The sequence below is a fragment of the Xiphias gladius genome, chromosome 6 (assembly GCF_016859285.1).
Source record: "Xiphias gladius isolate SHS-SW01 ecotype Sanya breed wild chromosome 6, ASM1685928v1, whole genome shotgun sequence".
Taxonomy (NCBI): domain Eukaryota; kingdom Metazoa; phylum Chordata; class Actinopteri; order Istiophoriformes; family Xiphiidae; genus Xiphias; species Xiphias gladius.
Window position 1 is genome coordinate 9,977,842 of NC_053405.1, and position 18,757 is coordinate 9,996,598.

Genomic DNA, 18,757 nt, shown 5'->3' on the forward strand with positions numbered 1-18,757 from the left:
CAAGCGATTCCACCAATCCGACAAACAGGTAGACTAAAACTTTCATCATGTTAACATTAATACTCCCTGAATCACTCTCTCCACAACCCTAGTACACTTTATCCCTCATTGTCTCTGTCCCACAAAAGGTTTTGCTGTCATCACAGGAGGGAATTTTTGACTTCCCCAACATCTGGTTGGCATAAAAAGCATTGGAAACTCCAGCCACCAATCTGCCTACATTTCTATCATGTGGACGAGAAATGATGGCTGCCTGACTGGCTAGGACTATGGCAGCAGTGGGGCAGCAGCAGCTAAAAGCTAAATCCCCAACTATTCATAAATGCATGTCAGAGACTCGTATGAGGCTTTGGCCTAAGACAGCTGTAAATGTGCAAAAAGATAAACCCATGTTTGGTGTGTGGTAGAGAATCAATACAGGCTATATACACATACATACATACGTATATACACACACACACACACACACACACACACACACACACACACACACACACACACACACACACACACACACACACACACACACACACACACACACACACACACACACACACACACACACACACAAAAAACACATATATAGATACTTACTCACACGCGTGCATTTTTTTTTTTTTTTTTTGGCAGATAAAAATTGGGGAGATCTACAGTATATTGGTAATCGAGCTAGCAAGAACCCAATTTATCTTTCGGAAATGGTTGATGGTTGTTTTTCTGTCAGGAAAATGAAAAAAAACCTGTCCCCTCCAGACCACCAACCACTCAGTGTAGACAAATAATGCTTTCTCACTGTGTTCCATCTAATGTGAGACTTCAGCCCGACATTCTCACAGCAGGCCCAATCACACATAGGTAATTATATGATAGATGTAGGAAGGGAAAAACAGAGTGCGGCAGAACAGGAGGAGGAAGCGAAAATATATTAACAAGACTATTCAGCAATTTCAGTGAAGAACCTTCTTTCTTCTCACACTTCACACACAAGATTTGTTTTCTTTTTTCTTACTTGAGACATATCTCCATTCCTCACTTACATCCTATCATACTAATCTCAAATTGGTGTTTTTTTTTCCTATTTTCTTGTGACACATGCTCAATTAACCACTGTACTGTGCAAAACTCTATGCCTTCTACTCAGCAAGAAACAGACTGAGTAGAGCGTCAATTTAAGCTGCAGTTCCCCGGATGGCTCCAATCAAATGGGTACTCCAGCGTTTAGTATTAGTATTGCACATGTACAAAGTTGGGGAACTCACATGATGACATCATCCGGGTTACTTTTTTTTTCAAACTTTGGAGAGCTCCCTCCAGAACCACAGAAGACATTATGCAACCGTTTTCACAGTCTGAGAAGTACTCCTCATGACGAGTAAACTGAACTTCATGAATAAAAACAAAATCGGACTGCTCTTTTAAGTAAATGGGGGGAAAAAAAGGAAAAAAAAAAAAATTCTTTTCCTCCTACTTTTCTTGTGAAGTACAGAATCAATTCATTTTACAAACAAAGTTAAATCCCTTAATAATATCATAAATAATATAATCAAATCTGTTTTAGAGCATTCTTGCTTGAGTGACAGGTGCTTGTCTGTGCTTGTTGTTTCTGTACAACCAACTGTGTAAAACCACACCAATGGTCAAAACATTTAGCCATTTGTTTTTTTTAAAAAAAAGTATAATAAAACTTCTGATTAATAGAATCTTCCTCGAGATCCCATAACAGATATGCAATTGAACTAAGTTTGCATTAACCATTCACTAGGAAAAGCTGCTAACTGAGTTAAACCTATAAATACAATATTTTATTTTCTTTAGCTTGTTTATTCACCTGTTATGCCACAGAATAGTTCAACTTATTGTTTCCGCACATCAGTATGATGATGAGCTTTGCTCAGAAAAGTATGCACAAGTTGGCTTTTCGCAAACACAGCAGACAACAATTCGTCCAACTTTAATATGAAAGGGCATATCTTCAGTCAACTGGGGTAAAACTGAGTGGGAGAAGGCAAGAGTGAGTAGGGCACAGCAGGGGTGAGGGAGGACAGAGTGACACAGATGCAGAACTGAGAAAAATGCCAGGAGAGAGAAAAAAAGAAGCTTGTTAGCCCTGATGTGCTCCTGGTCATGTGAGAGACGGTGTGGAGCTGTGCACCACAGAAGTTGGCTCTGGCTTTAGCTCCTCTTTAATCCCCATTTCCTCCCTTCTGCATTATTCATTTAAAACAGGAGAAGAAGAAAAACAAAGAGCCGGAGCCGATTATAAAAAGGTGGATCAAGGCAAAGTGAGAGGGAGGGGGGAAGATGGGGGAAGTGAAGGGGAAGGGTCCTGGAATTAAGCGGTCCCAAAGAGAAGAGTGCTAAATCAGCTCCCGGTCGAGGACAATAAATATGAACACACACTGATGAGCTTGGGTCTAAGGAAGAGAGGAAAGAGAAGGGCAAGAAATGGAGTGAAGAGTGGGGTTGGGGGGGTAGTTAAAAAGGAGAGAGGAAAAATATAATGTGACACTATCCGGCCTGGGTGTAGGATGTGAGGGAATCAAAGGCACCTTTGAGAAGCCAAAAGATGACAGTGAAAGTGCTAGAAGAGTGGTGTCCATGATTACAAGAAGTGGAGAAATCTTTGAGTCTGTGCTCATGAAAGCCCACCCCAGGCCTCGTCTGAAACCCCTGCTTGACTAACACTGATGATACAGAAACAGAAAAAGAGGAAGAGAGAGAAAGAGACCCACTAATGATGGAGGGGTCCGGATACTACAGAAGTAGCGCACTCTCCAATTCATTTTAATCACTATTCAAAATCATTAGCCCAAATGTGCGAGCATTTGCGTTTGTTGGACCGAGAGCCGAGAGAGAGGCGAGAGCGGGAGAGGACCAATTACACCTCAGCATGTGAGCCAGTCTTTGAGGACTTTGAATAAGACAGTCCAAGACATGATGGAATAGAAAATGAAGAGAGGAAACTTTATTGTCTCTCAATATAAAAGAAAAAACACAACATGAAGATAAAGGAGGAACCTTTGAAAACAGGCTTTACAAAGCCAGCCAAACACATTACAGAGTCAAACCATTTAGAATTTTCCCTTTCCCTAAATCTGGCTACAAAAGCATAAAGTTAATCAGGGAGCAACTCACCATGAGAATATTAAAGAATCTCAAATAGTCAGACAGAGGACCCAAACAACAACTGTGACATCAAACAGAATTCATTATTCAGCAGGCACAACATGGCTGGATTAATGACCAGGTCTCTTCAGACTGCACAGAAAAATGTGCATGTCTTGTTTCAGAGTGTGTTGGAAGTGTGATGTACAAATCAGTGTATCTGATCAAACTCAATGTGGCTTTTCAGGCTCTTCCAACTACGGCCTCTGCAAAACTGGATTTTTGAGGCCAATGCAGATGTCATGGTTCCAAAACAAATTGATAATGATGATGCTACTGTTATATCATATTTGTAAACACAGGAAATAAGCAAACATTTATGATATGGATGCTTTAAATTTGTTTATTTAAGAACTGTGACCAAGATACTGTATGTACTGAGCGATTTTAAAGTTGAAAGATAAACTGGCATCATTTATAAATCACCTCAGACATATCTTTGGCAGTTTCCGAATGCATTTTCTTGTTACATATTGGCAGACAGATACCGATGTAGTGTAACTGCAACTAGCTAAAACCGGTTGATATATCAGCCCTGGCGGCTTATCAGTCTAGTTCTACTTCCAACTCAGTGTTAAGATTTGTGCATAGATGTTGCAAATTAATTTGATATTTAGAGTTTGCAAAACAATTAAAAACAGTAAAAGTACAAAAATGTTATTTTTCTGCTCTGTACATGTATATATGTCTCAATGTCTGTGTGTTAACTTCACCCTACCCTAGTGAAGGGAGCACAGAGAAATGATAAAAAAGGGAATTAAGACAAAGAAAACCACTGAGGTCCATTGGGACACTCAAAGGCCAGTGATCCATAATGCTGCTTGCTAACCATTTACAGCCTTCCTTTACAATGTTCACTTCCAGATTTTCATAGGGCTAATGATTATTTTACTCCAGAAGTAAGTAGCACAGCACAAATAGCCTGGGCTCCATGTGAGGCCTAAATTGATTGATTCCCCAACAATCCAAATTAACTAGTACAGTGCTCTGCTCCGGTGTGTGTACATTTCACCTACTGCAGCCTCTACAAAACATATCTGCAATCTCAGGACCTTCCATGAGCCAGTAATCCCATCAACGACTCTGGACTCTTCTCTGTCTACATCTGTGTGTGTCTGCCTGCAGATGCACACCTACACATGTTATCCCCTTCTATCTCAGTTTTCCTTTTTTGCATTCTCAGCCACTATCTATAGTAAAGACGTCCACCACTGTGAAAAGAACTCAAGCACATGCAGGTGTCAGCCACTCTTCTCCACTCTTCTCCCCTCTCGCCATCTCCCTCGCTCTTGTCCTCCCCACCTCCTCTCCTTCGTGGTCCTCTGTGCTCTGTTGCTCCTGTGTGTTGTCAACACAACCTGGCACGTGGCTAAAAGCCCGGGCCACCTCTCTGCTCTATTGTACTGCCCACTCCAGAGCAGCACTGACGACTCTCTTGTGGCGAGGGGTCCTTTGTTGCCAGCCTGTCACTTCAGCAGGTGCCTTACAGCAAAAGGCAGGAGCCAGCCAGCCAACCAGCCTGCACCGCTTCGTTAGTGCAGAGCACTGTTTGATGTGCTCATTTCATCAGCCAGACACGGCAGCCAAGGAGGATGCTAATAATCACTTGAAAAACAAAAACATTCCACTCAAGCTTGTAAAAGATAAACTCCAATTTCAATGATAAAAGAAGAGTGACAGACAGCCATGGTAACAGTCGAAAAAAGACCGCCAGCCACACTACCCCTCTCTCTTTTTTCCTTACTACCCCCCTTTTCCTAGGTGAAACCAATTCATACTGTCAATCACTGAGAATAAACAAGGTACACTGACAAATTGCTGACTGTGTAAGGAAAGACAAAATCGTGGATAAAGTATGCAAAAACAGAGCTGCATTTAAGACAGCCGTGTGATCCCTCAGAAACCACCTTAGTGAGTGACGGAGCAGGCTGTGTGATGGAGAGAACCCCCCAAGCGTGCAGGAGAGGGGACCCTTGGGGTCTGGCCTATGCCTGCACACCCTCACTAAATTCGCAGCCCTTCAAAATGCCATATCACCATCACACTTCAGTTAATACAGAAACTGAATGCATAATAATTTAATTTACGCTGGCTGATCTGGCGTTAAGTGATACCATAACTTTTTAGGGTGTTTGAGGGACTAAATAAACAAGATTTTGAAAGTAATCAGGGGACTAAAATTATTTTTAAATGAATTTCCCTAATGTCAGTGCATTAAGAACATTATAATCATGGATGTACTTCCAGCTCCTAGCTGTAAATGGCTTGAGAGCAGAATTACAACTTTTAAGGTGCCATATTAGGTGAAGTACATCGTTACAAAGAAAATCCTTCAGAGGATTAACATAAAGGTTCAGAAAGCATATAGAAAATTAAAACATACACACGAATAAAGAGGTAGGGCTGCATATAATAACCGTTTTCATGATCAATTAATCATTTATTTTCTTGATTAACTGTGAAAAATGCCCATCACAATATCGTACAGCCCAATTTGACATCAAACTGTCTTAAATGACTTGCTTTTTCCAACCAAGTCCAAAAATTCAATTTATACTATGTAAATTTAAAAACACGAGACCATAAAATGTTTATAAATTCATCAATTAACTGACTAATCGTTGCAACCGTAGAAAATTCCACGAGAAAGCAGAGCTATCACTGTTGGGGCTTTTCAAATGTGGCACCTTAATGTGAAAAGCCCTTAAAAGGTATCTCTGTGTGCGCGCTGGAAAACATTTAGTGTTTCTTCACAGCCCTGGCTCTGTAAATGGGAAACAAAAAAGTGGCTCGGAACGAGCCACACACCACTATTCTAGCCAAACAGCAACAGGAGGGGGAAAGGAGAAGAGGGGAGATGGGGTAAAGGGGGCAGTTGGAGCGAGAGACGGTAAATCTGGCACACGCTAACATGTTGAACTCCACATCATAATCACATTTTAAGGAAAAAGAGATGGCCGAGAAGCAGCCAAAAAGGAAAAGGTCAGAAGAACAAAAACTGATTGACAGGTGAATAAAACATTAATTTTGCTATGTTTCATAGAGCCAATAGGTCAGTATTGTTTTGTCCTGTTTGCTATGTTTGTGATAATTAATCCCAACTGGTTAGTTAGCAAGCAGGTACCTCTGTCACTTTTGTGTGCCCGGTAACGTTAAATTACTGGCCCATGGACATTCGGCTTACTTTTTAGTTTACCTAGATATGGTGTTGGTGTGATGTTAGGTATAGTAGCAGGAGAGTTTTGAGTATTGCTGTCTGTAGCTGGTCTGCTGGCAACTGCCTTGTCCTCTCTGCATGTTAGCTTCACACTAGCTAGCACAGCGGGATTATTTGGATTGATGCATAATGCAAAATGCTTGTTGTTTTGCTTCAGCTATGAGAAAGAGTATCCCCTTCCACGCCATAGTAGGCACACTGGATTCCGCCATATTTCTCTTCTGGTAAGTTAGCCCAGTTGTTAGTGTTGTTGCCTTGGGAATGCAAATCAATGAATTATGGGGTTGGAGCTTTTGAAGGAGCACTGAAGGGAGGGGTGTATTTGTTTTGCTGTTGAGTTCAAATATCAACAGTCCTTCTCCAGAATCGCTTACTCCTCCTATAAGTAGTTAAAACTATTCAGGCTGAGTCACCACATCTATGTAAAGTACCCTGTGATGGGCCCTTCTGTATTTCAACTCTTCTTCATTGAAATAATGTACCTTTAAACTGTAAGCTACCAGACATCGGGAAAACAAAAGCAGACCCAAAAATGCTCAAATCTATGATTATTTAGGTATTTGGTTATTAAAGCCGTTGTATGAATGTTTTTAAGAGCACACCTCAGTTCATTTAAACATTTGAACCAAATATTTGCACACCACAACATCACGAAGATCCCACGGCTTTAGGCTGCATTAGTGCCCTTTGGCAACAACTCATGGTCTTTCACAATGCAAAACAGAGTATTGCACAGCGGAGCAGAGCTCCCAGTGCTCCAGGACCAATGAAGACTTTGTTTGTTAGCCATGTCACTGACTGACCACTAAATTAGCTTCATCACCTCTGGCACCAGGATATCAGATGTGACATTCTGTACCACAGGGCTGGGGCTTTGTTTGTCTGAAAGGCCACAGGGCTTATAGAAAAAAAGAGAAAGAAATAAAATGGGGACAAATGAGGGAATTTCACGAAAAAAAATAAAATAAAGGGAATGCAATGCTCTTTTTTTTTTTTACTCTGTTCTAAATAAAGGATTGTTTTACACAGCAATTCCACTGAGAGTCTGGTCTTCTTCAGAATAGCTTTGTTTTCTGAAACCCAACCTGGTGATCATGCTAACAGGAGTCAACAGATGAGAGCACCATCTTCCAGGCAGCGTTCAGATTCTGAAATTAAATTACCCTTCTTTGTCCACTGGCTATATCTTTAAAGGAAGAGATGTAGCTGCAAAGGAGGCGGGCGCTTGACATAATAGGTGCATATAAGGGATATTACAAAGATACCCTGCATGCAGTTCTGGCTGTGACTGGGTTCTATGAAAACAATGTCGAAGCAGCCTATGCTGACCCATCTCTGTATTGTTTGGAGGTATTGATGTCTATCATTTGAGTTTCCCATCTATGAAAAAACGATTTAAAAACATCTGGTGAATCTAGTCTATTTTTCCTCCGCAAAAAAACAGGAGTCTCTCATACTCCCTTCAAGCAGGTTACCCTGCGTCAGCATCGAAGTTTGCCTAAGAGGAAATGACAAGAGCAAGATGTCCAAATCATTAGCAATGTGAGAAGAGCAGTTCCCAGGCATGTCTCGTTACATAGTTTAGTGCTAATGTGAGGGCTAAGGGCTCATGTTGGGGCTTTACTGAGCCCAAGCCTTCTCATATACTCTGTGGGGGATGGCGAAAGAGGACTACAACCCCTCAGCATCTCTAAAGTCAGTAATGGAAACATCCAAGAACCAAAAACAACCTTAGGTAAACCCTGGCACTCAATGAGGAGAGAAACCGATATCAAAACACATCGTGTGGTCCACACATTAATTTAATACACACAAACTCATAGACAAACATATGCTAACTCGCACAGAATTGAATGTAAAACCGAATGCATATACTGAATACATACTAACAGTGGGGCCATGGGAACATGGCTGCACAAAAATCAATCTTAGGCCTCGCTCTTGTTCGGTTTCAGTCTGCTGTGGCTTCTGTGGTGGGCCCTGCTGGCTGAGGCACACACACGTAACACACAATCTTCTAACCAGATCCAGAGCACTGCTACTCAATCGGAGGTCAAATACAGTTGTGATACTGCATGAATGTGTGTATACACCCGTGTTGTTGTCATACTGCCACAGAGGATGACTCCTGACTATGAAACTGACAATAACACAGCCATTTCAGTTGATTCCAGTAGCGAAACTTATCCCGTCTTTTGAACACATCAAATAGAAATGATTCAGTTTGACCACATAAGTAAATCTACAAAACAAAGCCAAATTAACAGCTCAAGGTAGCTTTTTTCAGTGTCTTGTTTTGTCCCTTTTGCAGTTGGAATTTGAAAAACAGAAACTCTGTGATGATCAATAACAGGGGCGCAGACAGGCATGCATTGTTCATTTCTAGACATATGGCTCTGTCTTGAAGAGTAGGTTTACTTTTGAGGAAAAACTTGGGACTGAAAATAAATCTGAAATACTGCTACTATATAAAGCCAGTCAAAATTTTTTGGAATAGGTACTAGAGAAAGTAAAATCTGCTGGCTTCTATTTCTTTGCTTACCACTTCTCTATTACACATCAATGTTCTAGTGACAGATATTTTTGTTTTGTCTGTTCTGTGCACAGCAATGGAGTGAGAAAGGGAGAAATGAAGTTTATTCCACTGTTTCACTCACTCTAAACTGCTCTGGATAAATTAGGCCAAGAGTTCATTCCAAAAACCTAAAAAAAAGAAAATTTGGAAAATAATTATTATAGAAACATATAAACTGACATGAATGTGAGCACAGCACATGCATTGGCAGACACACAAGTGCACACACGAGAAGTTAAATGTTTATTTTCTTTTCCTCAGGCGCTCATCCTTCTTTGCATCAGTGCATCACCTAGCACACCGACAGAGCATCCCAGTATGTGTGCGAGTGTGTGTGTAAGGAGCTGACGATCAGAGAATAACGTTACCCCTTAGGAGTCGCACCTCTCTCCATTCTCGCCCTCCTCCCTTAACCCTCTTCTCTACTCTATGCCTGCAGGGATTTCCCTTTTCAGTTCAGGAGAGATGTCAGACCTGTTCCACCATCCCTCACACAGAGGCTGGACTCCCTGCCCTCCTTACACCCAACATCCTTTAAACTCCACCAATCAGCCTCATTTCTCGATATCATGTCCAAGTGGGATTTAACAGGGCCACAGCTAAATAAAAATTTCTTCAACTTAATATCAAACACACCATTTGTTTATTTTTAACCAAATTCCCAGTGGGAGTTAGATTATATCTGCATCACAAAACCAATTGTTTTCTTTCCTCTCTCCTGTCCATCCCTCTACAATTACACAACCCTGCTTTAACCATCATTACTTTTGCCACGTCTTCATTCTGTCATTACAAACAACACAAAAAATGAGAACTTCCTTCTCTAAATCATTATAGGACACAGAGGAACAATCTTTTAAAGGAGCCATAAGCCTGACTTCCTATACTTGAGGACAGCAGTTTGCATGTTAAAGGCTATAGTTTTGCTTTTATTCCCCTTGTGACCATAAATACTCAAAATTAATCCAAAACAGTACATTGCCTTGAAGAGTTTGGTCGCTTCAGGCATTATCAAGGGTGATCATTTTCAGTTTTTAAACCTATACTTAATGACGATTAGTGGATTCATCGATTAGCTGACTGACAGTAAAAAAAATCCACAGCTATTTTGATAATCAATTAATTGTTTTAGTAATTTTCCAAGCAAAGAAAGTGAAAAAAAAATCTACACATTCTCAGGTTCCACCTTCTCGAATAGCAGGATTTGCAGCTCATCTTGACCTGTATAATAGTAAACTGTATATCTTTGGGTTTTGGACTGTTAGTCGGACAAAACAAGACATTTGAAAACATCACTTTGGATTCTGCGAAGTTGTGATTAGCCTTTTCTCATCAGCATTTTTTTGCATTTCATACACCAATGATTAATTTAAAAAATGAATCTACAGATTAAATCGATAATGAAAATAATCGTTAGTTTTAGCCCTTTGGCCACAGCTGTCGCCAGTGCGGAGGTATGAAAATACTGTTTCACCCATTGATTTCAGGAGTACATCTGCGAACACTGACCAAATCCAGTTGAAATTTAGTAGGTTACTCATTCAGAGCTTACACCTGATTAAGAATTTGTTCAGTTAGATATAACATAACATAGAACATTACAACTATAAACACGGATAAGGCTTAAGACCGAGATCTTACATATTATTTTACTAGATATTTTAACCCAAAGTATCTATAGGAATCTGAGTATAGGCTTATCTATATCAAAACAGAGTTGACAATACAATTTTGATAAAATGAAAACGGCAGTTACCGAAATTACGGAGAAGACAGAGGGGAAGAAAGAGAGCAAGAGAGACGGAATGAGAGAGAAAAAAGCTCCACAACAGGGGTTGAAAGCAGCTGAACCAAAGAGGTCTTCCCTGCCTCCCTCACATATTAGAATATTAATATTAATGAGACTTCCTGTTTTTCCCCCCTCTGTTTTTTCCCCTAAGACGATTTGAACATGAAAAACTTAAAAAGCGCAAATTCCAGGAGTTGCGTATCACAGTTTGACCCGGAGCCACACGGCAGACACCAACCATGACAGACTCGCTGTTCAAAGCAAGCAGGAGCTGCTTTCATCAGGGGATCCTGGTGTTTTTTTTACAGTGTGACACCACCAGCCCATGCCATCTGCCTTTTTCTAAAATCAGAACTTCAAGATGTGCTTTCTGCTTATGCGTTGTTTTTAGGTGAGCTCCACAACCAAGGCCCAGTGTCACACAGTCTTTTGCTTCTATACTGTTTGCTGACTGCTGTTTACAGCCGAGCCCCACAGTGTGGCGCAATGTTAAATATTCACTGTTAAACTGTCAAGCCAGAACTGGCCAGGAACCCAGCCAGGCATTCACAGTACAGTAGCGTTTGATTCTCCCTCTCTTCAAATGCAACCCAACGAAATCAATGACTCTTCCCTCAGCCAATCCAGGATCAGACCCACCTACTTCCCTTCTCCTGCCACACACCAACTTCCTGAAGTCTTCTTTTGTAGTCTCCCGAGAACCTCTTTATTACGCCTCTCTTCCTGCATTGATGCTTAAAGTACATTTTTTTTAATCATAAATGAATACACACAAATACATTAACACACATATTGTTTGCACTTAAATGAAACCTCTCCTCTAGGCCTGAGTAAGCCATTGCTGACTCCTGATGCCTGTCTTCAGACATCTGTATAATATTTTCATTCGGTGCCCAAATACCGCACTGGCAAAGGTCTCTCATCCTTGGCTTGGCAGGACTTCTGACAGAGCCAGCCGGCAGCGCCATACAGGCCTAACCCCTGCTGCTGCAGCTTCCTGCTCCTCTGAGGGAGTCAGCCTGCCTGCCTCCCACTGACAGTGGGCCAGGCTGGGCAGGGAAGGCTGAGGGGAGGCCCCAGGGAGAGAGGACCCCCAGGAGAGGAGAGCAGTGGCAAGAATTGGGGGGCAGACTGAGAGTCACAGAGGCTGAGGGGCTGGAAGAGGCAAGAAGAACTGGTGAAAACTAAATAAGGAAGAGGATGGCTGCTAAGCAAGAAGAAGTAAGGGTCCAAGACAACAGGCAGTAACACAAGAAGAGAAGCAGAGATGGGTGGATGGAAGTGGAAAGGGAGCGAGACAAAGGGGCTCGAGGACAAGTTAGGCAGCAGGAGTTGAGTAGAGCTTCTCATTATGACTCCTCTCCCTTCTTCATGCCCCCAGGCCTTGACCACAACCTCAAAGCCCCAGGCCAAACCAAAGGACCAGGGAGACCATGGAAGACTGCTGTGAGTCAGGGTACAAACACAAAGAGAGGAGGGGAGGGGAGCAGGAGAAAGATGTCCTCCGCACCCAAACAAGGCAGCATGAAACAAAGAGACTGAAAATGAAAAGACTGGGGATTTCACAATTAATGTTTTTTTTTTTTACTGTGATCCAAGTGGTGTAAGAGGATTTTTTTACCAAAACCAATCTGATATTTATTTCTTCTACATAATACAGCTACACAGTGCATTCATAAAGTAGTTCTATATGAAAATAAGTAAAGCCAGTCCAAGTTAGGAATTATATATTTAACAGCTTAATAGCACGGCATTTAAAAAATACAGCCTGTATCACAATCTTTTAATAGTTTCCCATGGTATTTCGTATAGTGTCCTATAGTGCTTTGTATAACATCCATGGGGAGAAGAGAGTGTTGAACTGTGGAAGATATGGTGGCAAGGATTTTAATCCCCGGCATGAGCTAAATATTGTGTTCTAATGCGGTTTTCAAGCAATAGCAGCACTTACATACCTGGTGCATCTAAAAATAAATGCAGTCAAAATAAAACAAACTTTAGTTTGAACTCATGGTTACTTTGCTCTCTCCGCCAGTGGACGAACAATGGCAATATGAATACCATTGATTGAAACTACTACTTGTGCAATTTAGCGGTCCAGTCGCTTGCAACACGCCTGTGCGTTATTTCCAGTTCCCTAACAAAGTTCATTGAGGTGTTTTAAGAGCTGGCAGTGGGTTACGCTAAATAACAAATCTGGCTTTACAAACCTGGTACAGATACATTTTAAAAATGCCTTAATCAACCCCGATTCCTTTCTTGCAGATCAACTTCTGATGTCATGGGAAGAGAAAAAAGAAAGGTTAAAAGAAAAAAAAGAGTGCAAGACAGACAGTGAAATGTCCCTGGCTTTTCACACTCAAAAGGGGGAGGGTAAAACAGACAGTCTGTCAAAACAAGATGCTCTCATACAAATTTGCTCTCTTCTGCAGCAAATCCCGTGTGAAACATTAACGCTCATTTGTGGTGAGGCTGGAACAAACGCCCATAGCACAGTCAGCAAGCAACACAAAAAACTCTTCCTCTTTCATTTTGTTCATGAGTGCAAATTCATTCTGCTTTTGTCTCGTCTCATGACAAATGCATACTGTCACTGTCACTGATGTGGTGTTTACAGTGGCGTATAGCATCTTGTAATTATTCTGTGAAAGTGAATTTTTATCCTGAGGGATTTGTATTTTTGCATGTGGATAATCAAAAGAGAAAGAGAGGGAGAGGGGACGATTGGATAGTGATCTCCAGTAAAAAAAAAGGAGGATACTGCTTGAGAGCCATCTTTTCAGTGCAGTTCACAATATGCCAACATGACTTTGGTAGCTTTGTTTAGATGGCAGCACACTGAAGCTTATTCCTCAACATCCAGTAACTTGCAGGCACAGTTCATTTACTATAGGTGGAGATAAATATCTACAGTATAATGCATGCACAGGTAGTCTACCTATAGCCTAACTAAGGGCCTCTTTATGTGGGCTGACTAAAAATGCACACTCAATTACAAAACTGGGCAAAATGAGAAAAGAATCGCTGTACTTTAACAAATAATTATAATAGTTGTATTGCATGGCTATTTCTGTCAAGCCAGCATCTCCAAATAATGCAAACCGCAAGCAGCATGCTATTTCTGTAAATACTTTAAAATGAATGAAATATCCACTCATATTCGTCTTTGTTTAATAACTTTTTCTTCTTAAAGGCTCTTTAGTGTAAGTGGAAAATGCCTTTAATCTTATTGCTTTAATTAATCTATTATTTAAACTGGTTCATAACTCCATTACATATTATAGACTTGTTTCATAGTGAGCAGGATTTCAGAGCCAAAGAGAAGACCATGATTTTTTCAGGGAAATAAACCACTGATATTGTTTGGTCATGGCATAAGTTGACCAAGGGGCACTGAAAGCATTTCATAAACTTTAAACAGGGTCATAGGTCAGTAATTTTTGTGTTTGCATGTCTTTGTATTCTGTTCCCCCCCAGAGAACTATAGAGCCCAATGAGAAAAGGCATCAAGACCACAGTGAAATTGAGAACTTTCACGTGACACGGGGAGCCGCGAGGCATCCTCCAAGGATATTTGAATGCTTGAAACATCAGTGACCCTTCATAAGATAGAAAGGAGATGGATATGAAAAATATTGACAGGCTGGTTGTTAGAGGGGAGTGTAAGAAGCTGCTCAGACAGCCCACTCTCATTGCCAAAGACCTTACTCTAAACCCTAACCAAACTGAGCCTGGAAAGGAAAGACTCAATTCTAAATTCTTCTGGGGAAGGCATCTAGCTCGTATTTTCTTTTCTTTTATATTTTCTTGCTTTTTATCATCTGATAATGTAACAAATAATTGCAGAGCCAGAACACATAAGTAGCCTATATTCTGAGCAGTGATCTGCTACCTTTGCCAGCATCATTTCTGTACAATGCTTGGCCAAGGTCTTTGACATCATGCAAAAGACAGTGTTTAATGTAGCTCAAAAATCGCCTAAGGAAGCATCTTCCTTCAAATATGCTTTGTGAAGGAAAAAAAAAAAAAAAAAAACAGCTAACAGTTTTTGTTCTTTGTGAAAACCCAAAGGCAAGATGACTGTTACAGTGGTCAGATGACAAATGTCTCTGATCTTTAATCCAGTAGAGGGGCCAGCTCCAGGGCTTAAACAGGAAACTCTCACAGGATATAGCGATTTGGTAAATTCCACTGCGCTAAATCACTGCTGTGGGTGCAGAAGATTTCTCCACACCAATGAATAGCATTTTAGGTCTCTCTGAATATCTTAGTAGAAAGCCATTAAAACTGCACTGACAGAAAAGATATGTACTGTATGGCCTTGTCCAGTATTTATGCAACTGAGCCCAGGCTAAATCAGGGATAGGGCAAAGCCTGGCAAATATACTGATCTTCCAAGAAGGCCAATTTCTTTCTCTTGAAGTAATGGTATCATCAATGCCTCTTCCAATAATCAAGTAAAATAACTTGTGAAGGGAAAATGTCAAGTAAGATTAAGTCTGATGACAAAATTTCTCTTTCTATGTTATTCTATTTTCAGGAGGTGTCATTCAATCAGACTAAACACTACTGATCACCACTGCTATCACAACTTTCTAGTTAGGCTACTCTTCTTAAATCCAAACACTAGAACAAGGCTAAATTATTAAATTTTGCCAAAGCCTGTCAAAAGTAATCCATCCCTCATCAGCTCAAATTCAAAGCGGAATATACTGGCAGAAATCCCTCACCACAAAGACTGATACTTAACATTTGGCAGTGATTTGCTGATCATCCGGTTCATGACACATTCCTTGATCGTCAACTTCACAGAGCCAGCCGGTGTTCATCTCTATCACCTGATGACGCTGGCACACTCAAGCCTGTTATCTTTGACGATGATCGAATGTGGCAACAGAGAAGTGTGTAATAATTGGGTCAACAAGGTATGTCAGTTCCCACTAACTCTCGTCTGAATCATCTCTCTACAGCGTAGCCAAATGTGATAGTATGACGCCTGAAATATTTGGCTGTGATAGGCAGCGACAGCAACATGGCAAGAGATACTGTTTTCAACCTTTGTGTGACCCCCAAAATGTTTAGGCCAGAGAGAGGCGGAGCACTGCCTAAATACCTGTATGCTTAATCTCAGAGTATTATTTTTCTTGCTTGTTTGTTGTGCCTTTCAGTTGTATTTCCTCCTTATGTTTTTTTGAACAATTAATTTTTATATTGTTATTAGTAGTAGTAGTAGCAGCAGTAGTAGTAGTAGTAGTAGTAGTAAAGATGAGACAATACAATATGGTCCTCTCACGTCTAATAACCACTGGACATTGCAATAACCATTCTGACTCACAAGAAAAGCAGGTAGTCACAAAAGAAAAACTTTCTCCTCCAAAGAAGACTTCTAGATTTATTTTGCATTCAAATAAACCATCTCTTTACAACTACCATTAGTTCTCTTCCAATAAACCCAGTCTTCCAGGCTATAATTCTAATTGTGTTTAACATTGTGAAACAGACAGCTGGAGGCAGCAATGGGGCCAAGTCCTATTTCCAGACAGAGATGTATGTATCAGGATACGATACACATTACTTAATGGCTAAGAAAAATGAGTTTGGTAGTATGACTTGTAGTCTCAGGGTTTAGAAGAAAGACACAGCTGGCCTTGTTTGGCATTTTCATACAAGAGCATGTTTTTTTTAGAATATGTTTGCTTACTACTTTGGTTTTAGCCTAATAATATTGTATATTCCCACTTCTATGATGTTGGAAGTAACAAATATTAAAGACCAACCTAGTTAAAGTATAAGTTAATTCATATATTTGCTATTACATTTCAAACTTTTAAATTTCAATTAATGATTAAGAAACTTTGATTTTTTTTTTAATGATTGATTTAACATTTTTATGTTTCATTACACCATGTACGGCATCTATCTCTGACGGTCTGCATTGGTTCTAACATTTATGACTTTGTATGGGAACTGGACACTACCCCTCAACCTCTCACCCCCCTGCCTTTATCAAATCAAGTCATTTTTAATCAGTTTATTTAAGTTTCTATGTAAAAGTATATTTATCACCCCATTTTACTTTCATCAGGTCTATATTTAATTATTAAATTTTTTGTTCCACCTATCATCCACAAAAACAGGGCCCTAATACTATTTATGAGTGGCCTGACAGCTGAGCGGACACTGAGATGAAGTCAAAAAGTACTCTTAGTCCAAGCAGATACAGCGTGGATATGTATACCGCTAGTATTTGTGGTACCTGCTCTCCACTTGGGAACATGCATACTGTGCTTGTAGTCTGTTATTTTTGTTGTGTGTGACTTAGTTAGATGCAGAAGTAACATTCAGTTATACAATGCAGACAGCTAAATGGTTACAGCGCATGCCACATAACCACAACGTCCATGGTCGGATACTGGCTGGGGACCTGTGTTGCATGTCATGCCCCTCCCTCTCCTTGCTATCGTTGCTTCCTGTCTACCCCTTCACTACCGACTGTCCAATAAGGTGAAAACTGTTGGAAAAGGGAAAAATCTTTAAATAATAATAATATATATAATAATGTAGAGGCCCAAGAGAGGTGTCCACTAACAAGGTCCATGGAATTTGCAACTCCCACTTTCCCTAACCAATCAAGTAGACAAGCAGCAAATATGGCCAACTACTTTATGCACCTGTTGATTTACGGTGGCACAGCCTGGGGTTGTCTGTTGTATTCATTTACATGAGAGTATATCACATGGTTTAACTCTACATTGAGTTTCTCCTAAAAAAAAAAAAAAAAAAACCTGCAACCATTGACAGTACATCACACTTTAGTAGCCCAAAATAAAGTAAGCATGTTGGGCTGAATGGATGCTGGCTGTTACACTTATATCCCTTTGGAGAACTTTTACCACTTCTACAGAAGCTAATTACAGCATAAACCACACGCACGCACACGCACGCACATGCCTTCACTGCAAAGGCAAACAGACGTAAACCGACATGAGTGTAACAGCGTAGAGTAAAGAGACGTGTTCTGCAAGTTCACCCCTAAGAGTAAAACCTAAAAATGCATTGGCAATTGTGTCTTAGACTGCGTGTACTGTAACATCAGTGTAACACTCTGGCATGACATCAATAATCGGCTACTTTATTTGGCTACTGTCTCGTCTCCACTGCAGGTTTAGTTACATGGCTTTGTCGCGATGCGTAGAAAGCTGCGTTGTGAGACGGTTGTTCTTTCGCACACCGTAATCATAAGGTTACGGTGTCGCCATTAACTTTAACTGACACCGTCGAGCACGTCATTCAAAAGGTAGAGAAAGTTAGCAAATGCGGCACGCTAGTGGGCTAACGGGCTAAGCTAGCTAACGAACTTCGCAGAAACTTTTTCAAGTCAGTGCCAGGCTCTCGATTGCACAACAACTAGCGACTACCGTGAGCTTTGGAACCGAGTCAAAAAAGAGGTGGTAACAGTTTACAAGAGGTCCATTAGCTGTAGTTCAGTTTCATAAGTTCAGCGTCAGCTAACGCTGTCTCAGTTCTTACCAGGAAGTGGGACTCTGTTGCTAAGCTATTCCTTCTTCACGTTGTGAGTTTTTCTGCTGATGGTTATGGCGGTTGCCCCTTGTTTTGACTTTCCCTTTCTTTCCAAGGTCGCTCCAAAAAAAAACAAAAAAGAAGTCGACTCGGCGGGCCTCTCTCACTGCGTGGCACTGCTGAGCCTGAGCGCTCCAAACTTTTTTTTTTTTTTTTCTACGCGGAGACAGAGCCCGTGCGGTAGGGCGAGTCGAGATGTGTACGTGTTTTCAGACAGTCTCCTCACTAGGCCTCCCCGCCCCCCTTCCCTCCCTCCCTTACCCTCCACTCTTCATCACCACAGTCTTGACCCGTGTGCCAGTAATGTAAACAACCCAGCATTCCCGGAGCTTAGGGGAGGGGCAAGTGTCAAGGAGCGGAGGGAAGATGTCAAATACCGCGAGATTCAGCAGAGAGACTCAAACGCAAACTGCCACACCACCCTCGGTTC

At 41.0% G+C, this 18,757-nt stretch overlaps 1 protein-coding gene across 1 annotated transcript in view; it reads right to left on the reverse strand.

Annotated features, from left to right (window-relative positions):
* nek7 (NIMA-related kinase 7) overlaps positions 1 to 18,557 on the reverse strand; it is a 60,602-nt gene extending 42,045 nt beyond the window's left edge. Inside the window, exon 1 of the mRNA XM_040128898.1 lies at positions 18,277 to 18,557. The gene's annotated coding sequence lies outside the window, so the exon portion shown is untranslated. The remainder of the gene's footprint in view (positions 1 to 18,276) is intronic.
* Positions 18,558 to 18,757: the final 200 nt, after the last annotated feature.